This window comes from Sceloporus undulatus, chromosome 7, assembly GCF_019175285.1.
Source record: "Sceloporus undulatus isolate JIND9_A2432 ecotype Alabama chromosome 7, SceUnd_v1.1, whole genome shotgun sequence".
Lineage (NCBI taxonomy): Eukaryota > Metazoa > Chordata > Lepidosauria > Squamata > Phrynosomatidae > Sceloporus > Sceloporus undulatus.
The window spans coordinates 32,990,046-33,011,799 of NC_056528.1; the positions used below are offsets into that span (position 1 = coordinate 32,990,046).

At 41.0% G+C, this 21,754-nt stretch overlaps 1 long non-coding RNA gene across 1 annotated transcript in view; it reads left to right on the forward strand.

Moving 5' to 3' along the window:
* Positions 1-1,076: 1,076 nt before the first annotated feature.
* The window catches only part of LOC121937328, an 87,348-nt gene continuing 66,670 nt past the window's right edge, over positions 1,077-21,754 (forward strand). Inside the window, exon 1 of the long non-coding RNA XR_006105100.1 lies at positions 1,077-1,473. This is a non-coding gene — a long non-coding RNA (uncharacterized LOC121937328). The remainder of the gene's footprint in view (positions 1,474-21,754) is intronic.

Below are 21,754 nucleotides of genomic sequence, written 5' to 3' on the forward strand. Positions count from 1 at the left end.
AACAAAGCTGTATAAGGTTTTCTAGGTTGCAACCAGCACTTTGACTTGTGTTTGGAAACAGACTGGCATCCTTATTGAATTAATTCTGGCAGTGATCTATGTTGAATTGATGCTACTTTTAATGTTGTCACCCTACTTGCTTTGTGGTGTACATGTACACAACAACAACAGCCTCATGTGGGGATCTGAGTAAAAAAATCCTGATAACTCTCACAATACTCAGAGGAAGGAAGGAGATATAAAAAGTACCATCCATCCATTCATCCATCAATATAGGAACTTGGCAGAAAGAAGGGATGGCTAAACCTTTCTCCAAAGGCTACTCTTCCATAAACCCTTACTTTTGTTCGCCTTTGATACCAGTTTAGAAGGGAAAAAACTAATTTGGGAACAACAACACCCTCTTTCTTCTCCCTCTTTGTCTCCAATTGATTGGATTCCTCATTTTTCCACAACCCCCAATTTTAAAATTTGTTGCAGCCTGTTGGTGCACAGTTCGCTTAGTTTCCTTTTTTTTGCACCCAGGTTTCGGGAAGCCATCCAAGTGGTGGCCTGTTGTTGCGATTGTGCCGTCTTTTTTTGCTTTCGTTAAATCAATTTTTGGGCGCTTATATGTTGGAAAAGCAAAAAAGCAAAGGCAACCGGCCAAGATATATCCCGGCAGACAGGGCCATGCGCCCTCCCTCCGGCCTCCAGTCGCCAGAGGTAGACTCTCTTTATGAATGGAAGGAAATTCGGGCACCAAAGCTCCCCGAAATCTTCACTTGGCCTCCAATTTTTTTTTTTTGGCTGGGGCTGTTTCTATAGAGACCAAAAGGAAGCTTTTGGTCAGCTCCTCTGCTATTAAAGTGTAGCGCATTGAGAACTTTCTTCACGCTGTGCAAGCCATTCAAGGAGCAGAATAGGGTCTGAACTAATCCATGAAAGTTGTCATGCTCGGAGCTAGTCGCCGGCCCTTTTTCCCTTTTCAATCTGGCCTAGAACTATACTGTACTTCACAGTTGATTGGCCCTTCAGAGAGTCGGACTCAATATCCCTGCAGGAAATAGTCTGTCTCTCTGAACAGTTGTGTTGAACGTGGAAAGACCTTGTCCCTCTCCTTAGACATAATTACCGCCTCTTAACAAATGAGCTTCAAGTTTATGGCAGATTCCTCTCTTCTTCTTCTTCTTCTTCTTCTCCTCTTTCTCCTCCCATATTCATTTTCTTCCTTCCTTTCTGCTTTGCTTTTCCTGAACTTTCCAAACCTGACTCTTTTGGGGGCAGATCAAATAGTTTGGAGTCTCCATTGGCAAAGTTGTGCGCCTTCCTCCAAATCTCTCTGGCTCTGACCATTAGGGATTTCTTCCACTGTTTTTTTTTATTTTGCAAAAATCTCCCTTTCTCTCTCCTCTTTCCTTTCCAAAGATGCCCAGCCAAATACCTGACCTCAAGGAACCAGAATGGTCCTGGTGAAGTCACGGTGTAGCCAAGGTAATAATAATGATACTACTACTACTAATAGTAATAATGGTGATTTTTGCTTTTCTTTCTGTGCGTTGTCAGAGTTTCAGCAAAACAAGAAAGGTTGCTGCGTAGAGGATGGTTGGGTACCTCCTTCCATCTCTTCTCCGCAGATATTCTTTGAACATCAGCTTTATTTTAATGTTATTGAACGGTCGATCCTTCTAAAAGGGCTTGTGGACAATGGATCCGTCGGACAAGTCAATAGCAGCCGAAATTAAGACTTCACAAGTTAAATGCAACTGGGTATGATTAATTTCCTCCCCCCCCCCAAAAAAAAAGAAATTATTAAAATGCCTTGAACTGCATAGACCAAAAGGGGGCACCAAGGTATTAAAAAGAAAAGTTAAGGTGCTGCTTAGAGACATTAACATGTGAAATTAAAAGTTTGATATGAATTTTTTACCCCTGGCTTAGCTATTGTTAGAAATGGGATGGAAAGGGGGAGGATTTCGCAGCAAAAGTTGGAGCGAGTCTCTCGAAAGTTTTCTTTTTTTACATATATGGGGGAACAACTCTTTGATTCGTAGCAGCTGTACAGTTTGAGTAAGTGTTTTTATCGCATTACTTTATTAACTTGTGGTGAGTTTCTTAAGGAGCAAAGGCTGAGCTTGGTTGGCTTTGGAGGGAAGGGGGGAAAGAAAAAGACAGGACATGAAAATGTTTTGGATGAGCTTCTTTTTTTTAAGTGTCATTAACTGTGTAATTGTCCAGAACTGGAGGGGCCTGTTTTCTCTCTGTGTGTCTTCAGGGTGGATGTGTATTTAGGGAGAAAAAGAGCCTTTTAAAAAGTTATTGACTTTGGAAATGCAATTGCAGAGATGTCCTTGCCTGTGTTTTCAGGTTTCAAAGGAGAATGTTGGTTCGCTGTGCAACACTGCCTGGGCTCCATTGGAAGAAAGGCAATTTTATTGACTGCAGAAGGAAATCTGTATGTGTGTGTGTGTGTGTATTTGTGTTTTAAAATTGTGCTCCCAAACGCTCTCTTTAAATGGTTGCGGACCATCCAAAGTTGAAAGTGTTTCCTCCCAGGAAACAGTTCGTCAAGATAGCGACCATTTTGGGCCTCTGCTTCCATTTTAAGTAGCCTTGGATAATGGATTTTTGTAATAACATTGTCTTTTGTGCGAATTAATAGGAAATCTATAAACGGGAGCTGCTTCGAGGTCGAGGCAGGGGTTTGGGCTTCCTTAACTGATGCATGATTTTGTTCTTCCCTCTTATGGTTAGTTAAATTTGAGCCAATTTTGTTCAGTGCTCGCTCCGCACCTGAGCATGAATGGAAGTATCTTTTTAAAAAGGGCAGTTTTTGTGATTGTATCTCCTCCTTGGGCACAAAATGTGAACAATTTCACCGCTTTCAGGATCATTATATGTTCCTTTAAAAGAAAGAAAGAAAAAAGAAGAAGTCTGTATTTAAGTTTCATGTCTGATGACATTAAATTTAAAAATATATTTTCGTGGAGCATCACATTATCTTGGGTGTCTATTGTAAGTTGAGCAAAATCCAATTGCTTTTATATTTCCCCCCTTTTAATCCTTATCAGATATATTTATAAAGTCAAGGCAGTATGATGACTTTAGCGACTGAGATTAATTGATTAGGAACATAGTCCCAATTCCCAATAAATATACTTCACCCCTAATACACAGTTTAATTAAAATTGGCTTATAATGATTTTGCAGAATATGTTTAGATTTTTTTTTACAGTAAAAATCCCCGATATATCCATTTTATTTAGTTTTAATCTTTTAAAAATGCTGTGACAATGATGTGGTTATTAACTCTGTTCTTTATCTGAGACAGCTTTTTGAAATACAAATATATTACGCATAAAAACAGGGATGTTTCTTGCCAATCTGTGCCAATGGAGTTGGTCCAAAGATAAATCATTCTGCATTTTGCTTTTATAACCTGCTTCTTATTCCATGTATATTTTGGCTGAATAAGTATTGACTGTTGGTTAGCTAGAAATTCAAGTTAAACAAGCATGATTTTTTATTTTATTATATTTTTTTTGCCTTGGAGGGGAAAAAATATATAATGATCTTTCTAAATATTCACGAGAATATCTGCCGGTTCCAAGGGAAAGAAATGACATATGCTTGCATCCTAAACACTTCCGGGTTCATCGTTTGTTACAAAGGAGCGACAACAAAGGCCAGGGAAATCAATTGCTAGAAAAGTCAAAATAAAGGGCAGGCCAGGAGGCCACCAAATGTTTTGCTGCCCAAACATAAAACTCCTTAGTTCTCGGATACACAAAAGACATTTCGTTGCAAGAAACGCCAGAGCTTGAAATTTCGCACAAACCCAAAAATGGAAATGAAAAGAAAGGAATGCCTCTGGGATGTGGATTTCTCACCCCTCTCCTGCGAAACGCTGGAAATTTCGATCACCATTAAATCTATGTACAAAGAGTTATTTTAAAGATCTATTGCATTTTGGAAAGGGGTTTTCTTTTTTACTGTTTCTGTGCCCAATATCTCACAGCTTGGCATGTTAAATGATACTCCTCTTTAACAACCGCTTGGAATTAATGGGTGTTGTGTTGGGTGTGATCCCAGGTTCAATTCCACCCGGTTGGTCTTGAACGCAGAAGCCATTTTTATTATTGATATGCTTCTGTGCCTGCCCTTGCTCTATCTGTATCTATCTACACAAACACATGTGTACATACACACACACACACACACACATTTATTGGTCAAACATGAACGCCGGTTGTATATTTGTGATGAAATTTTAAGGATAAGTTCTTTCTGTCTGCACGCTTGTATATTTGTATATTTGCTCCATTGGGTCTTTAGATCTCATTCTATCCTGTTCTGCTGTCATACGAAAATAATTTGTATTCCTGGTACAATTTAGTAGTATTTCCCTCCCTGGGCAAACCTTTCTAAAAAGAACAAAAAGTCTTCTCACACAACCCTCAGTCTGGGGTTGGATAACCTTTCGTAGATCATGTCCTTCCTAAGAGCTGATCCTTCTGATTTTGATAGTTCAGGGGCAATAAGGGCATTTGTTGCTTTAACCCCAAGGCACAAAGACAAACCCAAAACTGAAAGGAAACGATAGCTATGGAATAGCCTTCCTCCCCATTGCAATTCAAGTGCAAGCTGAAAACCATATAACTGGAAAAAGAGAGGAAATCTATGGTCTCTATTCTGTTTGAAATGTGTGCTCCTCTCGCTGCTTTGTGAATCTCTTAGTGCCACTTGTTAAGTTGTCGCTGGATTGCAGGTCAGACCGCAGTGGTCAGAATGTGAATACTTGGGGGCTAACCATTATTAGAGCACACATCCTTAACAGCCACATTTACCTGGGTGCAGCAACACAGATGTCTGGATTCTCTCGATGTCCGTACCTTCTCTTATTAACAGCAGGAATAAAGGCTAGCTTTAGACTTGCTGGAACAGTTTTTAGAAACCTTAAGCACAGTGGGCCCACTGAGGTTTGGTTCTAGAACCATCGGTGGTTACCAAAATCTGTGGATGCTCAAATCCCATTAAATACAATGGTGTATTTGCATTTTGGAATATATATATATTTTCAAGCTATGTATAGTTGAATCCATGGATATGGATGGCTGACTGTGTTGGTTCCTTCCGGCCCTCCCTGAACATCTAGCTTTAGGATCAAACCACTGGGAAGTTTCCATGCACAGTCCCCATTTGAAGGGAAGCCATGCAAGAGAAGCAGCCATTTGGTTCATCATGGTGACTGTGCAAAACAACTTCGCTGCTGGATCATTCCCTTTCTATTTGACCCCTTCCTTGCATGAAGCTTTGCGGTGAGATCCATTGGTCTTAAGGTTTCATCGCTACTGGGTGCATTGTGGTCTTATGCTGAAAAGTGGTCTTATGCTGAAAATCCTGGTGTGAAGGTACGGCTCTGTCATTTCTGGAGGACAGATTCCCCTGTTAAGAGCCTAGCTCTCCTCTGACCAACATTTTCCTTTCTTTTCTTTAAAAAAGGAGTTTTGGCTGTACATATATCTGGTTACACATGATATCTTTCTTGTCTGTGAGCGGAGACAGTGGGAGCTGGTGTTTTGGAAATGCAATATGGTTCTTTGGCGTCAAAGGCCAGAAATTTAGAATGGGCTGCTGGATTTGCGTCACCCAAATAAAACATCATCTGTTGATGTTTTGCTATTAAAATGTCCGAATACATGTGCAATTAAATCTCCTTTCTTTCTTTCTCCTCCTCTTAGGCTGTATTATTGGAACAGAATATCAAAAGGAATTAACTAAAGATAAGAAATAAAATGTGCAGAATGTAGATAATTGTACAAAGAAATCCATTGCCTCTTTATGCACATGTCGTTTCATCGGTTGGCAATGGTCAGAAAGGAAAGTCCCCATTTTCAAAGACAAAAAGTGCCGTTTTAGGAGTGGGCCGTAGATGTAAACTATCTGAAGCGGGTGAGATTTAAAGTTTTTCAGTGCAAATGGAGAATAAAATCCTTGCTGTATTTTTATAACGTAGAACAGTTGCAATGCCTAGTATGGATACTTAACTGCCTGAGGCTGTTTAAAAGGGTGAAGGCCTGCAATGGAAAGCCTTGGCTGTACTGTTTTATCGCAAAGTTTAAACATATTTGCATAAAAATTACACTGTTAATAACAATTTAAAGGAAATATGGGAGCTCCTGAACGTAATGTTAGTTTTCTCATAGTTTAATGTGCATACATGTTTCCAGGGGAGCTTGTGTTTGTATTTAACAAGAGAGAAAGACAGATGGGTCTGTCTTGCATTCGGAGTTCTTTGGGGCTGGAAAATAGTATGCATCACTATGAAATACTATGAAACAATATGAAATAGTATCAAATATGAAATATTATCAAATAGTATGAAACAGAAAACAGAATGTTTGGGTCTCACATTAATAAAATTAGATGAAAAGTGGCCGTCATCGAGGGCAGGATTGGACCTGGCATCTTTAGGCAGGCTTCCTATTTAATCTGTCCTAGAACCAGAATCAAATGTTAGTTCTCTGTAATAATTTGTTGAAAAGGAAATGAAAAGAACCGATGTCAACGCCAAAGAAATTACCGAATGCTTGATGTGTACTTTGCAATTTTATATCAAAAATGTGTTGGGTTTTTTTTGTAAATAAAGGTTTTTATTTTGGTTGCAGCCTCAGATGAAGAAGTCTAGCAGGAAATATTTCCTGACCTTTCTCGCCACCTAATTCTTAACAGGTGATTCTGTCACTCCTCCAGTCATAGCAAAAAATGTCCTCTGGTTTTTCTTTTCCTTCTTCTTTATTCAGCAAAGAGAAAAGAGATGTTGCAGGGGTTAAAAAAAAATACCCCTTGGGAATAGAGAATAGAAATCATTTTCTGGTTACTTAGCCAAAACAGGGAGACGTGTAACTTATTTTGCAATCCTGTTAAGCTTTCCACCCTCCTCTCTCTTTAATGAACATTTTGAAGGCTGGTTGGTGTAAACGTAACCAATATGGGTCTGCTTTTTGAAAACTCTCATTAGAATGGATGCTCATCTCCTGGATTTAACCATCAAATTGAGAAATTCCCCCGCCTTCCTTAAAGAGAACCTAAAGGTGATCATTTATGATGTGGATAAATGGGTTTTTCTCTTCCTGCAAAAGAAAACGAAAAAGGGCGTTGTGGTTCTGTGTTGTCTCAGCATTCAAGACACACAATTTCTTACAGTTTGAAGGTGTGTGTATGGGTTTTTTGTTTTAGAAAATGGGAAACGTAGCGGTTTGAGTGTTGGACTATGACTTTGGAGACTAGGGTTTGATCCCCCGCTTGGCTATGGAAACCCATTGGGTGATCATGGACAAGTCACACACTCTCAGCCTCTGAAATCTCCACAGTCGCCGTAAGTCGGAGACACATAACAACTTGTCAATTTAATTAATTGACAGTTTTGTAGGGTAGTAACTGTACTGTGGTTTTTAGGATGTAAGCTGCTTTGGGTCCCACTCTTGGGTGGAAAGTGAGATAGAAATAAATACAACAACAGAGTTTATCACACGGGAGGAATTTCTCTTAATTTCAGATGAAAAGAAAGTGGGGCCAGAATGCATTCACATGAATTCGCTAATTCAGTGAATTTACGTGAATTCAAATTGCATTCGTACTGACTTCCCATTGCCTGAAAATAGCTTGCCATTGCCAGAAATTGCGTGTGAGCACCTCTCACGCAATAACGTGAAACCCCATGATTGCGTTTGGATTGACTTCCCATTGCCCGAAATTGTGTGTGGTAGTCTATCACACAATAACGTGAAACCCCATGATTGCGTTCGGATTGCCATTGGATTATACTTCCAATTTCCCTTGTCTGATAAACTCCAACAACAACAACAAATTAATAACCGGATGAAATGCAGCAAATCACATAGAGGTATAAGGGAAACCGAATCCACAATTCTAGACATGGCTGTCATTCTAGTGGAAATACATTTTATGGGGATGTGGAAGAGTGACAAACTGTAGATTTATCTCTCTTTCATGATATAATGGAGCATTAGTATTCTGGAGCTATGAGCGCATTTCTGAGCACAGATCTTTTTTGGCTTTACAGAACTCTGGCTACCTTTTAGAGTTTGGAAAAATTACTTTTTTGAAGTATAACTGCCATGGCTATGCTGGCTGGGGGATTCTGGAAGTTGTAGTCCAAAGTCTAAGCCCAGTTGCATACATCAACTAGAGAAGACCCACTTGAATCAATTGGGTTTCCACAATTGTTGGCTTACCATCCATGCAGTGGACTCCTCTAGTAGGGACTAGCAAACTTAGGCTTTGCACTATAGCTCCCAGAATCATTCTCAGCAAGTGTATGAACTTTCCTTTCCAAGAAGTAGAAGGTAGCCAGAGGTTGCATCTACACTGTAAAAATACTGCCATTTGGCTCCATGTCAAGTGCTGTAGCTTCATCACATGGAATCCTGGGATTTGTAGTCTTACAAAACTACAAATCCAAGGATTCTGTGGGATGGAGCCATGGCAGTTAAAGTGGTGCCAAATCGCATTATTTCTATAGTGTAGAGTTCAGTAAAGCCTGAAATCTCCGATAGCTCTGTTCCTTTGCTGTATGCTTTATTGTTGATATATTGCATTGGCTTTTATTGCATTATTATATTCTATGATGAAAGGTGTAATAATAATAATAATAATAATAATTTTAGGCATCCATGGCATAAGAACGCCATTGCAACACCAAAAGAGAACTGTCCTTCCATGGCTCCCAAAATGTCGAAGCACCAAACATTCTTGACTTTTCAGGCGAAATTTGCAGATGTGCATTTGAAGGGTGCCATTTTGAGAGTATATATATATATATATTGCCACCCCAAATCTTCCCCCAGCTCTTCAGAAGCATAAAAACAGTGTCAAGAAACACAAACAAAACTGCCAATGGTGGTTTTTCTCTCCCCTCCCTCCTCCCACCGCAGACCATTTGCTCTTCCCTTTCAACATGAAAGATGGATTTGATACATGAGCTCTGTATATCTGCCTGCCGAGATCTACAATTTAAATCAGATTCCCATTTTTTTTCCTTGTCTTCAAAGCTTGGCGTGATGAAATGCTTTCCTTACGTTTAATAATGCTCTTCTTAAAAGGTAGCACCTCCTCAGTCAACAAATTAGAACCATATTTCTCTTGCATCCAGTGGATGGTTTCAAGCAGGGAAAGGATGTCCATCTAGAGCAGATCATGAGAAAAGGTTTCCAAAACCTTTAAGAACTGGAGAGCTTAAAGAGTGCAAAACTCTTTGTTGATTCACAAAGCAAACCCACTGAAATCCCATATTTTGGGCACCTTGAATCTTGCGCCAAGAATCACTATCTCAACTCTCACCAGAATCCAGAAAAAGGTTTCTCATTTGGATAACAACATTCAGAGTCCCCAGCTAGGGGATTTTGGGAATTGCAGTGAAAGAAGGCCTTTTGGTTATGCACAAAGAGAACTACCGTATGTGCTTGAGTATAAGTCGACCTCACATATAAGTCGAGGGTAGGTTTTGAAGCCAAAATTATGGATTTTGATACAACCCATGGATAAGTTGAGGGTAAAACTTAGGGGCATTTAACAAAGGATGTAAAGGATGATGCAAAGGAGAACGATGCCAAAGGACTTAGAAAATTCTGGCAGGTGTAACTGTGCTCATCCTAAAGGCTGGATGGAGGAGAGAGTAGAGGGGATCCATGCTTCTTTTTGGTGCTCCCAGGATAAGCTCTCGCCTTTTATCACTCTGTTCAGAGAAAGGGCATGGTTCCATATATATATGAGTTAAAATACAGTACTTACATTGACCTGTGGATAAGTTGACCCAGGTATTTTGGGTCAATTTTTTGACTAACATTTATAGACTTATACATGAGTATATACAGTAGTTCTTCCTGGCTGTGCTACTCAGAGAACCAACATAGTGTAGCAATTTGAACCACTGGGCTATGACTTTGGAGACCAGGATTTGAATCCCTGCCCGATCATGGAAACTTGATCTTGGTCAAGTCATACTCTCTCAGCCTCAGAGGATGCCAATGGCAAACCCCCTCTGAACAAACCCTGCCAAGAAAACCCCATGGTAGGTTCTCGCCTGGGGTAGCCATAGGTTAGAAATGACTTGAAGGCACACAACAACCACAACCACAACCGTTAAAAACACCTTCCCTTCCCAAAGCTTTTCCTTCCACTGTCTACTCAGAAATGAAAGGTTGTTTTACAATCTTTTCTTATGGGGCATTGCATTTTATTGTATTTTTAATGTTTTTTAAAATATTGTTACAAGCCGCCTTGATCTCATTGGAGAAGTGAGTTATAAATAAATGTATTATTATTATTATTATGACTATTATTATTATTATTATTATTATTATTTCTCCTCCTTTTTAAAAAAGCACTATCCAGTGGATCTGATTGTTCTTTCTACATTTTTATATCCCATCCTATTTATATTATAGAAGCAAAGGCTGCATATATATATATATATATATATATATATATATATATATATATATATATAATCTCGGGACTTCAGGTGGTGCCCACCTAGTTCCAGTCCAGGGTCTTGATCATCTCCTTCCAGGTGGCTATATGGCTTTTCGATCACGAATCAAACCTTTTGTGGCTTGTGAGATTTTGTGATCGCTTGTGCACCCTTTCTGCAGGGCCAGCTGCACCATTTGCCTTGGGCAGCAGGTGCTGAGGGATGTCCACAAGATGCTGGAGGAGAAAACTATGTGCCACCCAGCTTGTCCTCGGTACCCTTTAAGATCGCCTGCTATCTTCAGGTTCATTGTTGCTGTGGTGTCCATTCAATTTGGCTCTGACTTGCATCTGAAGAAGCAGATCAAGACTACATGGCGTAGTGGTTTGAGTGTTGGACTATGATTCTTGAAGATCAGGGTTTGATTAGCCATGAAACCCACTGGGTGACCTTGGGCAAGTTGCACTCTCTCAGCCTCAGGGGAAAGCCATGGCAAACCTTCAATGAACAAATCTTACCAAACAACTACAACAACAGCAACAGCAACAAGGATGTATCTGTCCAAATACATCTGAGAAAGTAGACTGAAGTCTAGGAAAACTCATGCTGCCAACTTCTTTCTGTCAGTGAGTCTCAAAGGTGCTAGAAGATCTCTCTATATACAACAACAAAGAGACCCCAGGATCCCATTCTGACTTATGGCCATCCATCATAGAATTTCTTAGCAAGATTTCTTCAGAGGAGGTTTGCCACAGCCTTCCCCTGAGGCTGAGAAAATGCCACTTGCCCAAGAGTCCCCCAGGAGCTTTCCAAGGCTGAGCAGGGACCCAAACCTTGGTCTCCCAGTCCTAGCCCAGCATTCAAACCACCGCATCGGTTCAAGGGGAGGAAGCCTTGTCTTCTTCCCTGTCTTGAAGTCATCTGTCATCTGTCTTGACGTAACATTCCACTGGAGAAGAGGAGATTGAACCAGCCATCTTTTAAGCATCTGAAGGGCTGTCATGCAGATGAAGGCAAGAGCTTGTTTTCTGCTTCTCCAGAGGATTGGACCCAAGACGATGGTTTGAAATGACAAGGAAGGATATTCGAACGAAACTTTAGAAAGACACTTTTGACAGGGAGTGTTGTTTGACAGTGGAATGGACTGCTTCAGAAGGTGGTAGGCGCTCCTTCATCGGTAGCTTTTTAACCAAGGTTAGATAGCTACCATGGCAGAGTGGTTTGAGTGTTGGTCTGCAAGTCTGGAGACCAGGGTTCGATTCCCAGCTCAGCCATGAAATCCATTGGGTGGCCTTAGGTAAGTCATAAACCCCAAGATAGGTTTGCCTTAAGGTTGCCATTAGTTGGAAATGACTTGAAGGCACACAGGTTTTATTCTGGATGGTCAGAGACTTTGTTTCTGCTGGAATGATTTAAAAAAGTATGCAAGGATGGAATATTTTGGGCTAGCTTTGGTCCTTAGGGCTTTCTTGCAAATCATGGGCCTACCGTGGTTATATAAAACTCAATAATATTTTGTTTCCATGGGGGGCATCATGCTTTGGAAGGGTAATGTTTTGGGATGTCTAAAATGACTTTCTATGTCATTAAGAGACATGTGAATTGTCTGGCCTTGTCTTTATTTAGTTTTTTGTCTAGTAAATGCAATATATATCTATATCTGTATTAGATATATGAATTTGCATAAAATCATGTGTGAACCAATATTCTTTATGAAACCAGACTAATGCTGATAAGACTCTTAAACTTGATTTGCTTCCACTTTTCTCTCATAATGATAAAATAATGATATTGTTCTTTTGATGCTGACTTTGGAGGGGTAACATTTGGGGACATTTGAAATGGCTAGCTGTGCCATTTAGGGACGTGCAAATTGTCTTTATCTTTTGTCTTGCAAACCCGATAGAGGTCCATATCAACATATTTGTATCTATACTAAATATATACGAATGTGTAAAACACCATGGACAAAGGCGCTGTTCTTTATGAAACCAGAATAACGCCAATAAGACCCTTAAACATGTTTTATTTCCACTGTTTCTCTCACTCCTAGGAGAGAATTACACACTCGCCAAAGCAGAGCGGCCATTTTGAGTTACCGTGGCAACCCACATTTCCTGTGGCCTCTGATGGATGCACTGCGACCAGTAAATAAATGTATATGTATCCCTTCCTGCAAAAAATATACAATAAATTAAGAACCAACATTGAATTTTAAATGCACTAAATGTACCAATATTGGCAGCATGTTTCTCACGGAGCAGCAAAATGGCTGGCAAAAGGTCCTTCTGGTTTGATTTAATCAAAAACACACACATACACACATGCAACATATATTATAGACCCAGTGTATAGTATTACATCCAGTTCATTAGTATAAATATAACTACAGTTCTAGGTGCATTTACTTCTATTTGAACTACAGCTGCATCCGCACTGCAGATATAATCCAGTCACCGCTTTAACTACTGTGGCTCCATGCTAGGGAATACGGGGATCTGTAGTTTGTTGTGACAGCAGAGATCTCTGACAGAGAAGGCTAAATGTCTCATCAAACTACAAATCCCAGGGTTCCATTAGCACTGAGCTGTGGCAGCTAAAGTGGTGTCAAGCTGCTTTATTTCTGCAGCGTGGACGCAGCCTTTAACACACAGCGGATGCACTGCTCCACTGACATAGAAGCCTTTGTTTTTGAGGAGGATGGGGCAGAGTTATTGAGAGTATAGCGAAATCACATTTTAAACTGATTTCATAAAGGCAAAGCCAGACAATTCACATGTCTCTTAAAGTAGTGGAATGGCTGGGAATTAAACCATTTTATTGGCTTAGCAAGTAAAGCTTGCTAGCTGTTTTAGGCTGTTAAAAATGAATTTTGTTTCCAATTTCTGTATATTTTTCGGAGAGCCATCATGGTATAATGGGAGGCATTTTAGATGGTGCTTCTGAAAAACAGAGTTTGCTTAGACGTGGAAACCACCTTTGGCAAGTCACACTCTCTCAGCTTCAAGTCAAAGGCAGCTCACGACAAACAGTGAAAGTTCAAGTTAATAACAGATTTTAAAATATGCATTATAGCAAAGTGAGTTGTTATATAATAAGCAAACCTTGATTTTGCCATTTTATATGACAGCATTGTATTGTGCCATTGTATTTAATGGGACTTGAGCATCCATGGATTTTGGTATCTACAGGGGGTCTTGGATCCAAACCTCAGTTGGATAACAAGGGCCCACCTTAGTGGATTTACTGCCCTAACAGAGTAAAAACTGAAGCTGGAAAGGGGATACAAATGGCCTTTTTTATCCTGCAAATAAAAAAACTGAGAGCCAGCATGTGCAATGGTTTGAGTGTTGGACTAGGATACTGGGAAACCAAGGTCCAAAACCTTGTTCAGCCATGGAAACCCACTGGGTGACTATGAGCAAGTCACTAGTCTCTCTCAACCTCAGAACAAATCTGCCCAGGAAAACCTTGTGGTGTTGTGGTTTGTGCTGCTCAGCCTCAGAGGAAGGCAGTGGCAACCCCCCTTGAAAGAAATCTACCCATCATAACCTTATGATAGGTTCTTTCTGTGTGTGTGTGTGTGTGTGTGTGTTGTGCACCTTCACATTTCCAACTTATGGTGACCCTATATGGTGCAGTGTAACAGCAGCTGAAGAAAGTTGCAGTTAGCTTTGCACAGGAAACCTGGATCTCAAGGCAATCACAAATTTTATTTTGTTGTTGCGTGCCTTCAAACATCCAGCTTACGGTGACCCTAACGTGAATGCATCGTGGGGTTTTCTTGGCAAGATTTGTTCCAAGGAGGCTGAGAGAGTGTGCCTTCCCCTGAGGCTGAGAGAGTGTGACTTGACCAAGGTGCCTCAGTGGGTTTCATGGCTGAACTGGGACTTGAACCCTGGGCCTCATTCCCACTTAGAGATAAATCGGTGTGCAATCCGAATTGATGGATCAATTCGACATTGGATTGTGGTTTACACTACACTTGCCCTGATTGCATTTTCTGTCATTTTCTGGCATCAAAATAATCCAGTTGTGGTTCGCATTTGCAAATGATTCGATTCAAAATGAATTGGCTCCAGCTGGCAAAAGGGCAACTTTGAATTGATTCCGATCTGCTTTTGGTTCACACTGCATTTGGTGAAAAAGACGGAGAAAAAATCAGTGCCAAAAAGACGTAGGTTAAATGGGTCTGGTGCATGCCCCCCCCCCCTCACTAATTTAAGTGAGAACCAGGGTTGTTATAACCAGTTCAAACTGAATTGTGATCCGGTTTAAAAGGTAGTGGGAATCAGGCCCTGGTCTCCAGAGTCATAGTCCAACACTCAAACCACTATGACACACTGGCTTTCAATAAGGCCACCCAAAGTCGGAAGTGACCTGAAGGCCCACATCAACAACAACAACAACGACAACCACAATTAAAAAGCTCCAGCCCTTTGACCCCGCCAGGCCCTGACTCCACTACATAACCGAACACAAAGAGCATGGTGCTCGCTGTCTCTTTTTTCAGAGGGGGAGCGTTGCATCTATTTTGCTGTGGCCACATTGTGATGGTAAAATAACCTCGCCACCTCCTTTGGTGGACACCATCCTTTTCAAAAGGCACAGATGCTATTGACAAACACAAAGCAAACAAGGCCGGGACCAACCGGCACCTTGAACGTCACACGGAGCATGGCCCCCGAAGTGTGCCTATTTGAAAGCCTTTCCTCTGATGCCATGAGAGAGAGCTTGGCTCTTGGCTTCCAAATTAAACACTCACATTTTGGACACCCCGCCTTTGTCAGACAGGACCCCCGCCGAGACAAGTCCGCTGGTTGGAGATGTCAGAGAGCACTCTCCTTTTTTTGTTGGGAGTTCAAACAAACTTGCCTGGACTGCTTCCCATTTTTTAAAAAAAGAAAGAAAGAAAAAGGAAAGGGAAAGAAATAATCAAAGGAGAGCTGCAAATATTGCAACAGAATTCTCCAGCTACTCAATGGCTGGATTTGTGCAGAATTAAATTACCTTTGCGCCTGTAGCTGTGGGTTTGCAAATTCACTTCTGCGCTTGTTTGTGTTTGTGTGTATATCTTCAAGCCACCTGTTGTCTTACGGTGACCCCATGAACCTTATAGGGTTTTCCTGGACAAGGTGGTTTTTGCCAGTTCCTTTCTCAGAAATATAGCCTACAGCTGGATATTTCTTGTGTAGGAAAACTCTATGAAGTTGATGGGGTTGCCATGAGTCAACAGGTGACATGAAGAGAGACACATGCATGCTACCAGCGGAAAGCCAGCCTTAGGATCCTGAAACATCCAAAATTTAAGGTTCTTACATTTAAATATTTCCTTTGGATGGGGATTCATATGACCACATGACAGCTGAGCCATGCGCCAGTCTGCTGTCCAGCTTCTGCTTTCTGTTGATGGGCAACTTTAGGGTCTTTGTTCTCTGCTCTGATGGGTCTTTTCCCTAAAACATGACTTGCCTGTGCATCTGCAAAAACCTTCAAAGAGAGCAAAGGTGGTGAATCTCAGGCTCTGGACTTGCATTGTGACACTGCTGGGCCCTCAGTTTGATGGGGATTTCTTCACTTTTCTAAAGGCTCAAATGTCTCTTGTGGACTTACAACATCCAAAATCCTGCCATAAACCCCACTCTCTCTACCTCAGAGGATGGCCATGGCAAACCCCCTCTAAAGAAACTTGCCAAGAAACCCCTGTGATAGGGTCGCATTACGGTTGCCATAAGTCAGAAACAAAGACTTGATGGCAAGCAACCACCACCTTGAAAAATAATGTTTCCAGTTTCCAAAGCTGAGCTAGCTAAAGCAAAGACCGGATTCAGTAGAGGACGCTTTCCTATTTCCCTGTAAGTCTCACTGAACGCAGTCTGACTTCTTCCTCCTAGGTGCAAGTACATAGGGCTGCAGCCTTAGAACAACCGCAGTAAGTCTTATGGGATCGATGAATGGATGGATGGATGGGCGGATGAATGAGAAAGAACTTAGGTGGGATGCCACTGGGACTGTGAGATTCCCTCCCTCCCCACCCTCTTTTCTCTCTTATGTGAGTCTTGCAAAGTCTTTTTGACCTAGCGGAGGAAACTTCACTGCCATCTCTCAGCCACTCCTCTCTTGGCAGAAGACCCTTGAAACAACTTTCAAAGTTCTTCCAATCCCATCAGCTTCTTTTTCTTGCAGAATCAAAGGAGAACTGGAGGAATAAGAGAAGCAGGCAGTAAAGTGTGCTAATAGCAAGAAAGAGAGAGGAGGGAGGGAAAGAGGAATGTGGGAAATGCTTCATCTCTGTTATTTCCCTATTGGCACCCTCCAAGCAGGTTGGACTACAACTCCCATCAGCGCTCAGCCAGCATGACAGGTGGGGATGATGGGAATTGGTAGGATTCGCACATGATTTGCAATGGGTTTTTGTTCACAACAGATGGTCTCTGTGCTCTGTCAGGTTTTCTAAGAGACCCAATCTTCTGCACTGCAGTTTGACATTATAGTTAAAGGGTTCCTATACCTTGGATCAAATATTGATCAGAATGGAGACTGCAGTCAAGGAATCAGAAGATGAGGAATGAGAAGGTCAGCTATGAAAGAACTGGACAAGAAACTAAAGTGATATAACTTTGAACACTAAAGCCAGAATGGTCCAAGCCATTGTATTTTCCATCATTATGTATGGATGTAAAAGCTAGAAAGTGAAGAAAGCAGATCAGAAGAAAGTCATCTCATTTGAGATGTTTTGGGGGAGAAGAGTGCTAAGAATACCATGGATGGCCCGAAAGGCAAACAAGTGGGTCCTTGAACAGATCAAGCCTGAAATCTTCCTGGAAGCGAAGATGGTCAAACTAAGGCTGTCGTACTTTGACCACATCATGGGAAGGCATGGTTCATTGGAAAAGACAATAATGCTAGGAAAGGTAGAAGGTAGTAGAAAGAGAGGAAGGCCACAGGCTAAATGGATGGACTCAAGAAAGGAGGTCATGGGCCTGGATTTGCAAGACCTAAGCAGAACAGTGGAAAAGAAGGTTGTCTGGGGGAGATGTCTCATCTTCAGGGTCACCAAGAGTTGTGGTTGACTTGAAGACAGTTAACAACAACAGCTACATACTTCATTTGTTGCAAAAAGAATTCAAAGGGCGAAAGTAGTTTGCATGCTGTTAGCAATAGGCAAGACAAAGAGAGGTCACAATCTTGCCCTTTCCAGGAACCTCAGGCAAAAGCAAGCTCCAGCTGCCTAATTCCCACTACCATTTAAACCGGATCGCAAATTGGGTTGAACTGGTTCAAATGATCCTGATTCCCACTTGAATCTATTTGCTGAAGCGATTTGGAGGGGGGGCACGTGCTAGACACATTTAACGGGTGTCTTTTTGATGCTGATGTTTTCCACGTCTTTTTGGATAAATCGATTCTGCACAAGTGTGGACCAGATGCGGATCAGAATCGATTTAAATTTGCCCTTTGGACGGCTGGAGCGAGTCCATTTTCAACCAATTCATTTGTGAATGTGAACCACAAGTGGGTTATTTTACAGGGAGAAAAATGCGATCGGGGCAAATGTAGTGGGAACCACGCTCCGCTGTCAAATTGATCCATAGATTTGGATCACAAACTGCTTTTTTCGTAAGTGGGAATGAGCTCCTAGATTGTGTCCTGAACAACAGTTTTGGCCATTTTGACCACACTCTGATGTTGCTTGGTCACATTTCTCCCACTTTTTGTCTGTGAAATGTTGGAGGATTTATTCCTCTGTGTAATTTAAAGTTTCCTGAGGCTTCAGCCTTTGTAAAGGAAAGAAATATATTTAAATATCCAAAATGTCAAAGCCTATTAAGGTCTAGCTTGAAATAAGCAGAGTCGCAGAAATGTGCCTTTGTCTAACTAGGCTTCCCTAAGGACTGAGACTGACTCCAAAAACAACACAAGTAGTTTGTAGTTCAAAACAAAAGTTTACTAATGGCTTTGATCTATAGATACGTAAATGCTGTACCTTAATTTAGCTCAGTGATGTTCAACCTTTGGTCCTCTAGAGCGTTTGCATGCAGGAAATCCCTGTCTATTTAAGGAGGTGGAAAGAGGGTGCAAAAATCTTCCAACCCTCTGAGGCCGAGAGAGAGTGTGATTTGCCTCACTTAACCTTGGATTCGAACCCTGATCTCCAGAGTCGTAATCCAATGCCCAAACCACTGTACTTCACTGCTCCTTCTACCCCATTTGTTGCAATAGGATAAAATTTTAAAGGGCATCCTGATTGTTGATTCCACAACTGAATAAATGTACTTCCTCTTATCCTTCATCAGACGTACCCAAAGCTCAGGTAGAAATAGGATATTACCAGCTTTGCACATTGTAGTAGAGGAGTTTATCACATGGGAGGAATTTCTCTTAATTTCGAATGAAAAGAAAGTGGGGCCAGAACGCATTCAATTTACGTGAATTTGAATTGCATTCGAACTAACTTCCCATTGCCCGAAAACAGCTTGCCGTTGTCCAAATGTGCGTGTGGTAGTCTATCACGCAATAATGTGAAACCCCATAATTGCGTTCAGATTGCCATTGGATTATACTTCCCTTGTCTGATAAACTCTTATGGAGTCAAAACACACCAGTGAATAGTAAACCAACAGAGGAGAGATGCCAAAATGGTTGCATCGCGCAATCTTGGTCCAGGGCCTAATTTTTCTCTTGGACCGGATCCAATGGTGGAATATGAATTCTTTTTTAATATCTCAATTATTTGTTTGTTCTTCAAAGCCATCTCTCCTTCTTCGCTTCTTTGCAAAACAGCTTGGCAAAGGAACAGAGGGATCCTGAAATCGGTATTTGTGGTTCACAGCAAAGAAAGGGACAGCTTTCTAGTAGCTGTCAAATAATAATAATAATAATAATAATAATAATAATAATTTGAAGAAGAAGAAGAAGAAGAAGAAGAGGGCAAGGTTATTAATGTATAACACTAATAGTAACGATACTATAATGATAATAATAATAATAGGAAGAAGAAGAAGAGGAAGAGGAGGAGGAAAAGGTTAGCTATATAATAATAATAATAATAATAATAATAATAATAATAATAATAATAATAGCTGGAAATGGTTTGAAGACACACAACAACAACCACAAAATAATAATAATAATAAGATGAGGAGGAGGAGGAATGGTTATTCATAGGTAGTAAAATAATAATAATAATAATAATAATAATAATAATAATAATAATAATAATAGGAGGAGGAGGAGTAAGGAAATGGTTAATAATAATACCTAATATTAATACTAATATTAATATTAATACTAATAAGAGAAAGAAGAAATAAGTTAGTCTTGTGTATTAAGGACAAAATTACTTATTTGTTACAAGTTTTAAAAGGAGCTCAAGTGGAGAAGGCTAAATATCTCTTCCTTCCTTCCTTTTGCCTTCCTTTCTTCCTTTTTCCTTCCTCCCTCCCTCCCTCCCTCCCCCCTCCCTTCCTTCCTCCCTTCCTTCCATTTGCAGGTGACTTAATCCCAGGATGCCCTTCTTATTTGCCCTCCCATTGATTCAGGATTGATGGGGATTTACTCTGAATGCCCAGTGGCTTAATCCGGAGTATAATTCTGCTTTCTTCCTGCGAAGGTCTCTGGGTTCATTCCAAACCTGGGAAGAATTACTATCAGGTCGGAAAGAAATGGATTTCGGAGGGTAAAAGGGGGGCAAAAGCATCGGGTGGCACAGCCTCCTATCACTAATTCGCCTTGAAAGGCACTATCACGGAACAAGAAGGCAGGCCTGTTGAACCCCATGCGATTTAGGTCCAATCCGCACTGCAGAATTAATGCAGTTCGACCCCGCTTTAACTGTCCCGGCTCAGTGCTATGGAATCCTGGGGTGTGTAGTTTTGTGAGACGACATTCAGCCTTCTCTGTCAGAGAGCCCTTGGGTCACAGCAAACGACGACACATCCCAGGATTCCACAGCACTGAGCCGAGGCAGTTAACGCGGCTCAAACCGGATGATTTCTCCAGTGCGGATGCAGCCGAAGCAAAGTGAGAGTATTCTTTAAAAGGCTGGGAGAGGAAAAAGAAGCTTAGAACAAGCACAAGAATGTATCATATCATCTATCTATCTATCATCATCCATCCATCATCTATCCATCCACCATCTATCTATCTATCTATCCATCCATCCATAATCTATCTATCTATCTATCTATCTATCTATCTATCAATCTATCTTGTTTCTAAGCTGGAAGATTCAGGTCCAAAATACTCTGCAGAAAGAATCCAGTTTGAGACCGCTTTAACTGCCCTGGCTTAATACTAGGGAATCCTGGGAAGTGTAGTTTGTTGTGTCACCAGACAGAGAAGGCTCACAAAACTACAGTTCCCAGGATCCCCTAGCATTGAGCCAAGGCACTTAAAGCGGTCTCAGACGGGATTCTTTCTGGACCTGCCTTTTATTATGATTTTTAAACATAATAATATTATAGTATTAATGATGACCTTTCTATCCAAGGACTGGGCTCTCCTTCGGCTGCATCCGCGCCGCAGAGTTAATTCAGATCGACACCGCTTTGAGTGCCCTGGCTCCTGGGAGTTGGAGTTTGTTGTGGCACTTTCGAGGGAAGTGACTTCGAGGGGATTTACTCCTAGGAAAAGACACCTCAAAATGAGGCACCTAAAAATAAGAATAGATCTTCAAAACCCTAGCAACGAATCAATCAATCAATCAATCAATCAATCAAATCAAATCAATCAATCAACCTTTTACCAAAAGAAAAAAAAAACCGGAATGCAAAAGCAAACAACTCACAACCCTGAAGTCTCTGCCTTCGCGCATACCTTCTGCAGCAATGGCAGCGCCGGACTGCAATGCCCATCATCCCCAGCCAACCTGGGGCCCATGGGCTCTATAGCTTCTGCAAGGCTCGGAAATACCTTTTAAATTATCTATCTATCTATCTTCTATAAATTGGAAATTGTTGCACTCTTTTCATAAACCTCCCTTTCCCGCTAAAGTTAAAATGATGATGATGATCATCATCATCACCATCACCACCACTGGAATAATAATAATAATAATAATAATAATAATGTAGTGATGATGCTATTGGTGGTAGACTCTTGCAGAAGTTGGGAAGCTTGCCTAGTCGCCACTGATCCAGCGCTGCTGCTGCTGCTGATAATAATAACAATAAGATGATGATAACAATAATATGATGATGATGATGATAACAACAGCAACAACAATAAGATGATGATGATGATGATGATGATGATGATGATGATGATGATGATGATGAT